The sequence below is a fragment of the Schistocerca gregaria genome, chromosome 4 (genome assembly GCF_023897955.1).
Source record: "Schistocerca gregaria isolate iqSchGreg1 chromosome 4, iqSchGreg1.2, whole genome shotgun sequence".
Classification (NCBI taxonomy): Eukaryota; Metazoa; Arthropoda; class Insecta; order Orthoptera; family Acrididae; genus Schistocerca; species Schistocerca gregaria.
The window spans coordinates 26,935,429-26,943,898 of NC_064923.1; the positions used below are offsets into that span (position 1 = coordinate 26,935,429).

Here is an 8,470-nt window from a genome sequence, read left to right on the forward strand (position 1 = left end):
CTCCGTCAGTCGCAAGGAAACTGTATTTGAAGGTGAAGGTGATTTTGTAGACATGTGTGAAAGACATGTTCTGAAATGCAAGTGGTGTTATTTGGAGAGCTCTTCGTTTACGTGTCAGATGTGTAGCCAAGCAGTAATGGGTCGCCATAGCTGCAAATATTAGACGGTAATATGAAGTGTTGTCAGCTGAAGTCTGATGATCCAGACGACCGTAGGGATGAAGTACGCAAAAGTACCGCTAGGCAGCGCCTCTTTAGCTCAGTGGCAGAGCACTGGTCTAGTAAACCAGGGGTCGTGAGTTCGATCCTCACAGGAGGCAGACGAATTTTGGATGTCAGTTGCGCGTCGTGGCCTTACAGCAAACAGTATGTGGGATGACGAACAATTAGCGAGAGGCGTTTTATTAAGAATTACTCTCAGATGTGATTAAGGCGAATGGCGCAGATAAAGCATTTGCCAAAGCGGTACAGCATAAGGTGGGACGGGACAGTCTGAAATATATTTTATAGATGTATTCCTAACATATCTCAGAGATTTCCGCGGTCGTCGTCGTTGTCGTCGTCGCCGCCGCCGCCACTTCTGCAGAAGTAGCAAATGGCTATCGTAGCATATGCGGCGAGGGACGCCCGGCCTTACATTTCCGAATGCACAAAGTGTGTTGTTTAGTTTCCCAGTCTATATTTGGTAGGTCTCGTAGCAGGTTGAATGTATGAAATGGGTGGGAAAGGGCAAGGGGCAGCGTCTGTGTAGAACGAAAGCACAACTTCTCAGTGGTGTGAGCGTTTCGAGATGAGTCGTATATAAGTTCCACTTGTTTGTCAGTGACCGTGTCCTAATAGATAAGGCTTCGGACTTCGTATCCGAATATTGCGTGTTTGATTCCTCTCACGGTCGTGTTTTTCCAGATCTGAAAAAGAAACATACCGTTTTAGTGTAGCACTTGAGCAGTACGAAACCGTGTGAATGTTGCTGTTAAGCATTTTCTGCTTGGAGATGCTCTTGAGCTTGAAACACGCACAACAAGACCGGTGTTAACTAGCGAATTGGTTTGCATATTGCCGTCGCCGCGTGTTTTTGACTGGCACTTGCACATCTAAAATAACGTCTGAAAGTAACTCGTTCGGCTTATGAGTCACATCAAGTATGTGTGTTAATTTTGACGAAACTAGCTCTGCAGGTTGTCATGCAATTCTGTTACCTCTCAGAAATGATTATGAAATAAAAGTGAACTACGTGACGAGTTTGACGTTAGGAAAACATTAGGCAACATGGAGAGGTACTGTATGGGACCAATCAACCCAAACGAGTACTGTGTGACGTGCTAACCGGCATATACTCACCGAGGCAGCGCGGCCAGCTCAGTCGGTAGAGCATAAGGCTCTTAATCCCAGGGTCGTGGGTTCGAGCCCCACGTGGGGAGGAACGGAATTTTGTTCCTCTGCAGATCTAACTTACCGTTTTTCTGATTAACGTGATGTAATGGAAATAGCAACTTCAAACTTTGCCTACGTCTCTCTCAGTCGCAAGGAAACTGTGTTTGAAGGTGAAGGTGATTTTGTAGACATGTGTGAAAGACATGTTCTGAAATGCAAGTGGTGTTATTTGGAGAGCACTTCCTTTACGTGTCAGATGTGTAGCCAAGCAGTAATGGGTCGCCATAGCTGCAAATATTAGACGGTAATATGAAGTGTTGTCAGCTGAAGTCTGATGATCCAGATGACCGTAAGGATGAAGTACGCAAAAGTTCCGCTAGGACGCGCCTCTTTAGCTCAGTGGCAGAGCACTGGTCTAGTAAATCAGGGGTCGTGAGTTCGATCCTCACAGGAGGCAGACGAATTTTGGATATCAGTTACGCGTCGTGGCCTTATAGAAAACAGTATCTGGGATGACGAACAATTAGCGAGAGGCGTTTTATTAAGAATTACTCTCAGATGTGATTAAGGCGAATGGCGCAAATAAAGCATTTGCCAAAGCGGTACAGCATACGGTGGGACGGGACAGTCTGAAATATATTTTATAGATGTATTTCTCACATATCTCAGAGCCTTCCGCGGATGTCGTCGTCGTCATCGTCGTCGTTGTCGTCGTCGCCGCCGCCGCCACTTCTGCAGAAGTAGCAAATGGCTATCGTAGCATATGCGGCGAGGGACGCCCTGCCTTACATTACCGAATGCACAAAGTGTGTGGTTTAGTTTCCCAGTCTATATTTGGTAGGTCTCGTAGCAGGTTGAATGTATGTAATGGGTGGGAAAGAGCAAGGGGCAGCGTCTGTGTAGAACGAAAACACAACTCCTCAGTGGTGTGAGCGTTTTGAGATGAGTCGTATATAAGTTCCACTTGTTTGTCAGTGACCGTGTGGCCTAATGGATAAGGCTTCGGACTTCGTATCCGAAGATTGCGTGTTTGATTCCTCTCACGGTCGTGTTATTCCAGATCTGAAAAATAAACATACCGTTTTAGTGTAGCACTTGAGCAGTACGAAACCGTGTGAATGTGGCTGTTGACCATTTTCTGCTTGGAGATGCTCTTGAGCTTGAAACACGCACAACAAGACCGGTGTTAACTAGCGAATTGGTTTGCATATTGCCGTCGCCGCGTGGTGTTGACTGGCACTTGCACAACTAAAATAACGTCTGAAAGTAACTCGTTCGGCTTATGAGTCACATCAAGTATGTGTGTTAATTTTGACGAAACTAGCTCTGCAGGTTGTCATGCAATTCTGTTACCTCTCAGAAATGATTATGAAATAAAAGTGAACTACGTGACGAGTGTGACGTTAGGAAAACATTAGGCAACATGGAGAGGTTCTGTATGGGACCAATCAACCCAAACGAGTACTGTGTGACGTGCTAACCGGCATGTACTCACCGAGGCAGCGCGGCCAGCTCAGTCGGTAGAGCATAAGGCTCTTAATCCCAGGGTCTTGGGTTCGAGCCCCATGTGGGGTTGAACGGAATTTTGTTCCTCTGCAGATGTAACTTACCGTTTTTCTGATTAACGTGATGTAATGGAAATGGCAACTTTAAACTTTGCCTACGTCTCCGTCAGTCGCAAGGAAACTGTATTTGAAGGTGAAGGTGATTTTGTAGACATGTGTGAAAGACATGTTCTGAAATGCAAGTGGTGTTATTTGGAGAGCTCTTCGTTTACGTGTCAGATGTGTAGCCAAGCAGTAATGGGTCGCCATAGCTGCAAATATTAGACGGTAATATGAAGTGTTGTCAGCTGAAGTCTGATGATCCAGACGACCGTAAGGATGAAGTACGCAAAAGTACCGCTAGGCCGCGCCTCTTTAGCTCAGTGGCAGAGCACTGGTCTAGTAAACCAGGGGTCGTGAGTTCGATCCTCACAGGAGGCAGACGATTTTTGGATATCAGTTGCGCGTCGTGGCCTTATACCAAACAGTATGTGGGATGACGAACAATTAGCGAGAGGCGTTTTATTAAGAATTACTCTCAGATGTGATTAAGGCGAATGGCGCAGATAAAGCATTTGCCAAAGCGGTACAGCATAAGGTGGGACGGGACAGTCTGAAATATATTTTATAGATGTATTTCTCACATATCTCAGAGCCTTCCGCGGTCGTCGTCGTCGTCGTCGTCGTCGTCGTCGTCGTCGTCGCCGCCGCCGCCGCCACTTCTGCAGAAGTACCGAATGGCCACCGTAGCAAATGCGGCGAGGGACGCCCTGCCTTACATTTACGAATGCACAAAGTGTGTGGTTTAGTTTCCCAGTCTATATTTGGTAGGTCTCGTAGCAAGTTGAATGTATGAAATGGGTGGGAAAGAGCAAGGGGCAGCGTCTGTGTAGAACGAAAACACAACTCCTCAGTGGTGGGAGCGTTTTGAGATGAGTCGTATATTAGTTCCACTTGTTTTGTCAGTGACCGTGTGGCCTAATGGATAAGGCTTCGGACTTCGTATCCAAAGATTGCGTGTTTGATTCCTCTCACGGTCGTGTTTTTCCAGATCTGAAAAAGAAACATACCGTTTTAGTGTAGCACTTGAGCAGTACGAAACCGTGTGAATGTGGCTGTTGACCATTTTCTGCTTGGAGATGCTCTTGAGCTTCAAACACGCACAACAAGACCGGTGTTAACTAGCGAATTGGTTTGCATATTGCCGTCGCCGCGTGGTGTTGACTGGCACTTGCACATCTAAAATAAAGTCTGAAAGTAACTCGTTCGGCTTATGAGTCACATCAAGTATGTGTGTTAATTTTGACGAAACTAGCTCTGCAAGTTGTCATGCAATTCTGTTACCTCTCAGAAATGATTATGAAATAAAAGTGAACTACGTGACGAGTGTGACGTTAGGAAAACATTAGGCAACATGGAGAGGTTCTGTATGGGACCAATCAACCCAAACGAGTACTGTGTGACGTGCTAACCGGCATATACTCACCGAGGCAGCGCGGCCAGCTCAGTCGGTAGAGCATAAGGCTCTTAATCCCAGGGTCTTGGGTTCGAGCCCATGTGGGGTTGAACGGAATTTTGTTCCTCTGCAGATGTAACTTACCGTTTTTCTGATTAACGTGATGTAATGGAAATAGCAACTTTAAACTTTGCCTACGTCTCCGTCAGTCGCAAGGAAACTGTATTTGAAGGTGAAGGTGATTTTGTAGACATGTGTGAAAGACATGTTCTGAAATGCAAGTGGTGTTATTTGGAGAGCTCTTCGTTTACGTGTCAGATGTGTAGCCAAGCAGTAATGGGTCGCCATAGCTGCAAATATTAGACGGTAATATGAAGTGTTGTCAGCTGAAGTCTGATGATCCAGACGACCGTAGGGATGAAGTACGCAAAAGTACCGCTAGGCCGCGCCTCTTTAGCTCAGTGGCAGAGCACTGGTCTAGTAAACCAGGGGTCGTGAGTTCGATCCTCACAGGAGGCAGACGAATTTTGGATATCAGTTGCGCGTCGTGGCCTTATAGCAAACAGTATGTGGGATGACGAACAATTAGCGAGAGGCGTTTTATTAAGAATTACTCTCAGATGTGATTAAGGCGAATGGCGCAGATAAAGCATTTGCCAAAGCGGTACAGCATAAGGTGGGACGGGACAGTCTGAAATATACTTTATAGATGTATTTCTCACGTATCTCAGAGCCTTCCGCGGTCGTCGTCGTCGTCGTCGCCACTTCTGCAGAAGTAGCAAATGGCTATCGTAGCATATGCGGCGAGGGACGCCCGGCCTTACATTTCCGAATGCACAAAGTGTGTTGTTTAGTTTCCCAGTAAATATTTGGTAGGTCTCGTAGCAGGTTGAATGTATGAAATGGGTGGGAAAGGGCAAGGGGCAGCGTCTGTGTAGAACGAAAACACAACTTCTCAGTGGTGTGAGCGTTTCGAGATGAGTCGTATATAAGTTCCACTTGTTTGTCAGTGACCATGTGGCCTAATAGATAAGGCTTCGGACTTCGTATCCGAAGATTGCGTGTTTGATTCCTCTCACGGTCGTGTTTTTCCAGATCTGAAAAAGAAACATACCGTTTTAGTGTAGCACTTGAGCAGTACGAAACCGTGTGAATGTTGCTGTTAACCATTTTCTGCTTGGAGATGCTCTTGAGCTTGAAACACGCACAACAAGACCGGTGTTAACTAGCGAATTGGTTTGCATATTGCTGTCGCCGCGTGTTTTTGACTGGCACTTGCACATCTAAAATAACGTCTGAAAGTAACTCGTTCGGCTTATGAGTCACATCAAGTATGTGTGTTAATTTTGACGAAACTAGCTCTGCAGGTTGTCATGCAATTCTGTTACCTCTCAGAAATGATTATGAAATAAAAGTGAACTACGTGACGAGTGTGACGTTAGGAAAACATTAGGCAACATGGAGAGGTACTGTATGGGACCAACCAACCCAAACGAGTGCTGTGTGACGTGCTAACCGGCATATACTCACCGAGGCAGCGCGGCCAGCTCAGTCGGTAGAGCATAAGGCTCTTAATCCCAGGGTCGTGGGTTCGAGCCCCACGTGGGGAGGAACGGAACTTTGTTCCTCTGCAGATCTAACTTACCGTTTTTCTGATTAACGTGATGTAATGGAAATAGCAACTTTTAACTTTGCCTACGTCTCCGTCAGTCGCAAGGAAACTGTGTTTGAAGGTGAACGTGATTTTGTAGACATGTGTGAAAGACATGTTCTGAAATGCAAGTGGTGTTATTTGGAGAGCACTTCCTTTACGTGTCAGATGTGTAGCCAAGCAGTAATGGGTCGCCATAGCTGCAAATATTAGACAGTAATATGAAGTGTTGTCAGCTGAAGTCTGATGATCCAGACGACCGTAAGGATGAAGTACGCAAAAGTAGCGCTAGGCCGCGCCTCTTTAGCTCAGTGGCATAGCACTGGTCTAGTAATCCAGGGGTCGTGAGTTCGATCCTCACAGGAGGCAGGCGAATTTTGGATATCAGTTGCGCGTCGTGGCCTTATAGCAAACAGTATGTGGGATGACGAACAATTAGCGAGAGGCGTTTTATTAAGAATTACTCTCAGATGTGATTAAGGCGAATGGCGCAGATAAAGCATTTGCCAAAGCGGTACAGCATAAGGTGGGACGGGACAGTCTGAAATATATTTTATAGATGTATTTCTCACATATCTCAGAGCCTTTCGTCGTCGTCGTCGTCGTCGTCGTCGTCGTCGTCGCCGCCACTTCTGCAGAAGTAGCGAATGGCCATCGTAGCAAATGCGGCGAGGGACGCCCTGCCTTACATTTCCGAATGCACAAAGTGCGTGGTCTATATTTGGTAGGTCTCGTAGCAGGTTGAATGTATCAAATGGGTGGGAAAGAGCAAGGGGCAGCGTCTGTGTAGAACGAAAACACAACTCCTCAGTGGTGTGAGCGTTTTGAGATGAGTCGCATATAAGTTCCACTTGTTTGTCAGTGACCTTGTGGCCTAATGGATAAGGCTTTGGACTTCGTATCCGAAGATTGCGTGTTTGATTCCTCTCACGGTCGTGTTTTTCCAGATCTGAAAAAGAAACATACCGTTTTAGTGTAGCACTTGAGCAGTACGAAACCGTGTGAATGTGGCTGTTGACCATTTTCTGCTTGGAGATGCTCTTGAGCTTGAAACACGCACAACAAGACCGGTGTTAACTAGCGAATTGGGTTGCATATTGCCGTCGCCGCGTGTTTTTGACTGGCACTTGCACATCTAAAACAACGTCGGAAAGTAACTAGTTCGTCTTATTAGTCACATCAAGTATGTGTGTTAATTTTGACGAAACTAGCTCTGCAGGTTGTCATGCAATTCTTTTACCTCTCAGAAATGATTATGAAATAAAAGTGAACTACGTGACGGGTGTGACGTTAGGAAAACATTAGGCAATATGGAGAGGTTCTGTATGGGACGTGCTTATCGGCATATACTCATCGAGGCAGCGCGGCCTGCTCAGTTCGTAGAGCATAAGGCTCTTAATCCCAGGGTCCTGGGTTCGAGCCCCACGCGGGGAGAAACGGAATTTTGTTCCTTTGCAGATGTAACTTACCGTTTTTCTGATTAACGTGATGTAATGGAAATAGCAACTTTAAACTTTGCCTACGTCTCCGTCAGTCGCAAGGAAACTGTATTTGAAGGTGAAGGTGATTTTGTAGACATGTGTGAAAGACATGTTCTGAAATGCAAGTGGTGTTATTTGGAGAGCACTTCCTTTACGTGTCAGATGTGTAGCCAAGCAGTAATGGGTCGCCATAGCTGCAAATATTAGACGGTAATATGAAGTGTTGTCAGCTGAAGTCTGATGATCCAGACGACCGTAAGGATGAGGTACGCAAAAGTACCGCTAGGCCGCGCCTCTTTAGCTCAGTGGCAGAGCACTGGTCTAGTAAACCAGGGGTCGTGAGTTCGATCCTCACAGGAGGCAGACGAATTTTTTATATCAGTTGCGCGTCGTGGCCTTATAGCAAACAGTATCTGGGATGACTAACAATTAGCGAGAGGCGTTTTATTAAGAATTACTCTCAGATGTGATTAAGGCGAATGGCGCAGATAAAGCATTTGACAAAGCGGTACAGCATAAGGTGGGATGGGACAGTCTGAAATATATTTTATAGATGTATTTCTCACATATCTCAGAGCCTTCCGCAGTTGTCGTCGTCGTCGTCGTCGTCGTCGTCGTCGTCGTCGTCGTCGTCGTCGTCGCCGCCGCCGCCGCCACTTCTGCAGAAGTAGCAAATGGACATCGTAGCAAATGCGGCGAGGGACGCCCTGCCTTACATTTCCGAATGCACAAAGTGTGTGGTTTAGTTTCCCAGTCTATATTTGGTAGGTCTCGTAGCAGGTTGAATGTATCAAATGGGTGGGAAAGAGCAAAGGGCAGCGTCTGTGTAGAACGAAAACACAATTCCTCAGTGGTGTGAGCGTTTTGAGATGAGTCGTATATTAGTTCCACTTGTTTGTCAGTAACCGTGTGGCCTAATGGATAAGGCTTCGGACTTCGTATCCGAAGATTGCGTGTTTGATTCC

The 8,470-nt window shown here is 46.2% G+C and overlaps 6 non-coding genes across 6 annotated transcripts; all 6 read left to right on the forward strand.

Moving 5' to 3' along the window:
* The first annotated feature begins 247 nt into the window (after positions 1 to 247).
* On the forward strand, positions 248 to 319 carry Trnat-agu (transfer RNA threonine (anticodon AGU)). Its single transcript has one exon. It is a non-coding gene; the product is annotated as a tRNA-Thr (tRNA).
* A 1,439-nt stretch (positions 320 to 1,758) lies between these two features.
* Positions 1,759 to 1,830, forward strand: Trnat-agu (transfer RNA threonine (anticodon AGU)). The gene has a single exon. It is a non-coding gene; the product is annotated as a tRNA-Thr (tRNA).
* Positions 1,831 to 3,286: 1,456 nt separating this feature from the next.
* Positions 3,287 to 3,358, forward strand: Trnat-agu (transfer RNA threonine (anticodon AGU)). Its single transcript has one exon. It is a non-coding gene; the product is annotated as a tRNA-Thr (tRNA).
* Positions 3,359 to 4,820: 1,462 nt separating this feature from the next.
* Positions 4,821 to 4,892, forward strand: Trnat-agu (transfer RNA threonine (anticodon AGU)). Its single transcript has one exon. It is a non-coding gene; the product is annotated as a tRNA-Thr (tRNA).
* A 1,429-nt stretch (positions 4,893 to 6,321) lies between these two features.
* Positions 6,322 to 6,393, forward strand: Trnat-agu (transfer RNA threonine (anticodon AGU)). Its single transcript has one exon. It is a non-coding gene; the product is annotated as a tRNA-Thr (tRNA).
* Positions 6,394 to 7,796: 1,403 nt separating this feature from the next.
* Positions 7,797 to 7,868, forward strand: Trnat-agu (transfer RNA threonine (anticodon AGU)). The gene has a single exon. It is a non-coding gene; the product is annotated as a tRNA-Thr (tRNA).
* The last annotated feature ends 602 nt before the right edge of the window (positions 7,869 to 8,470 follow it).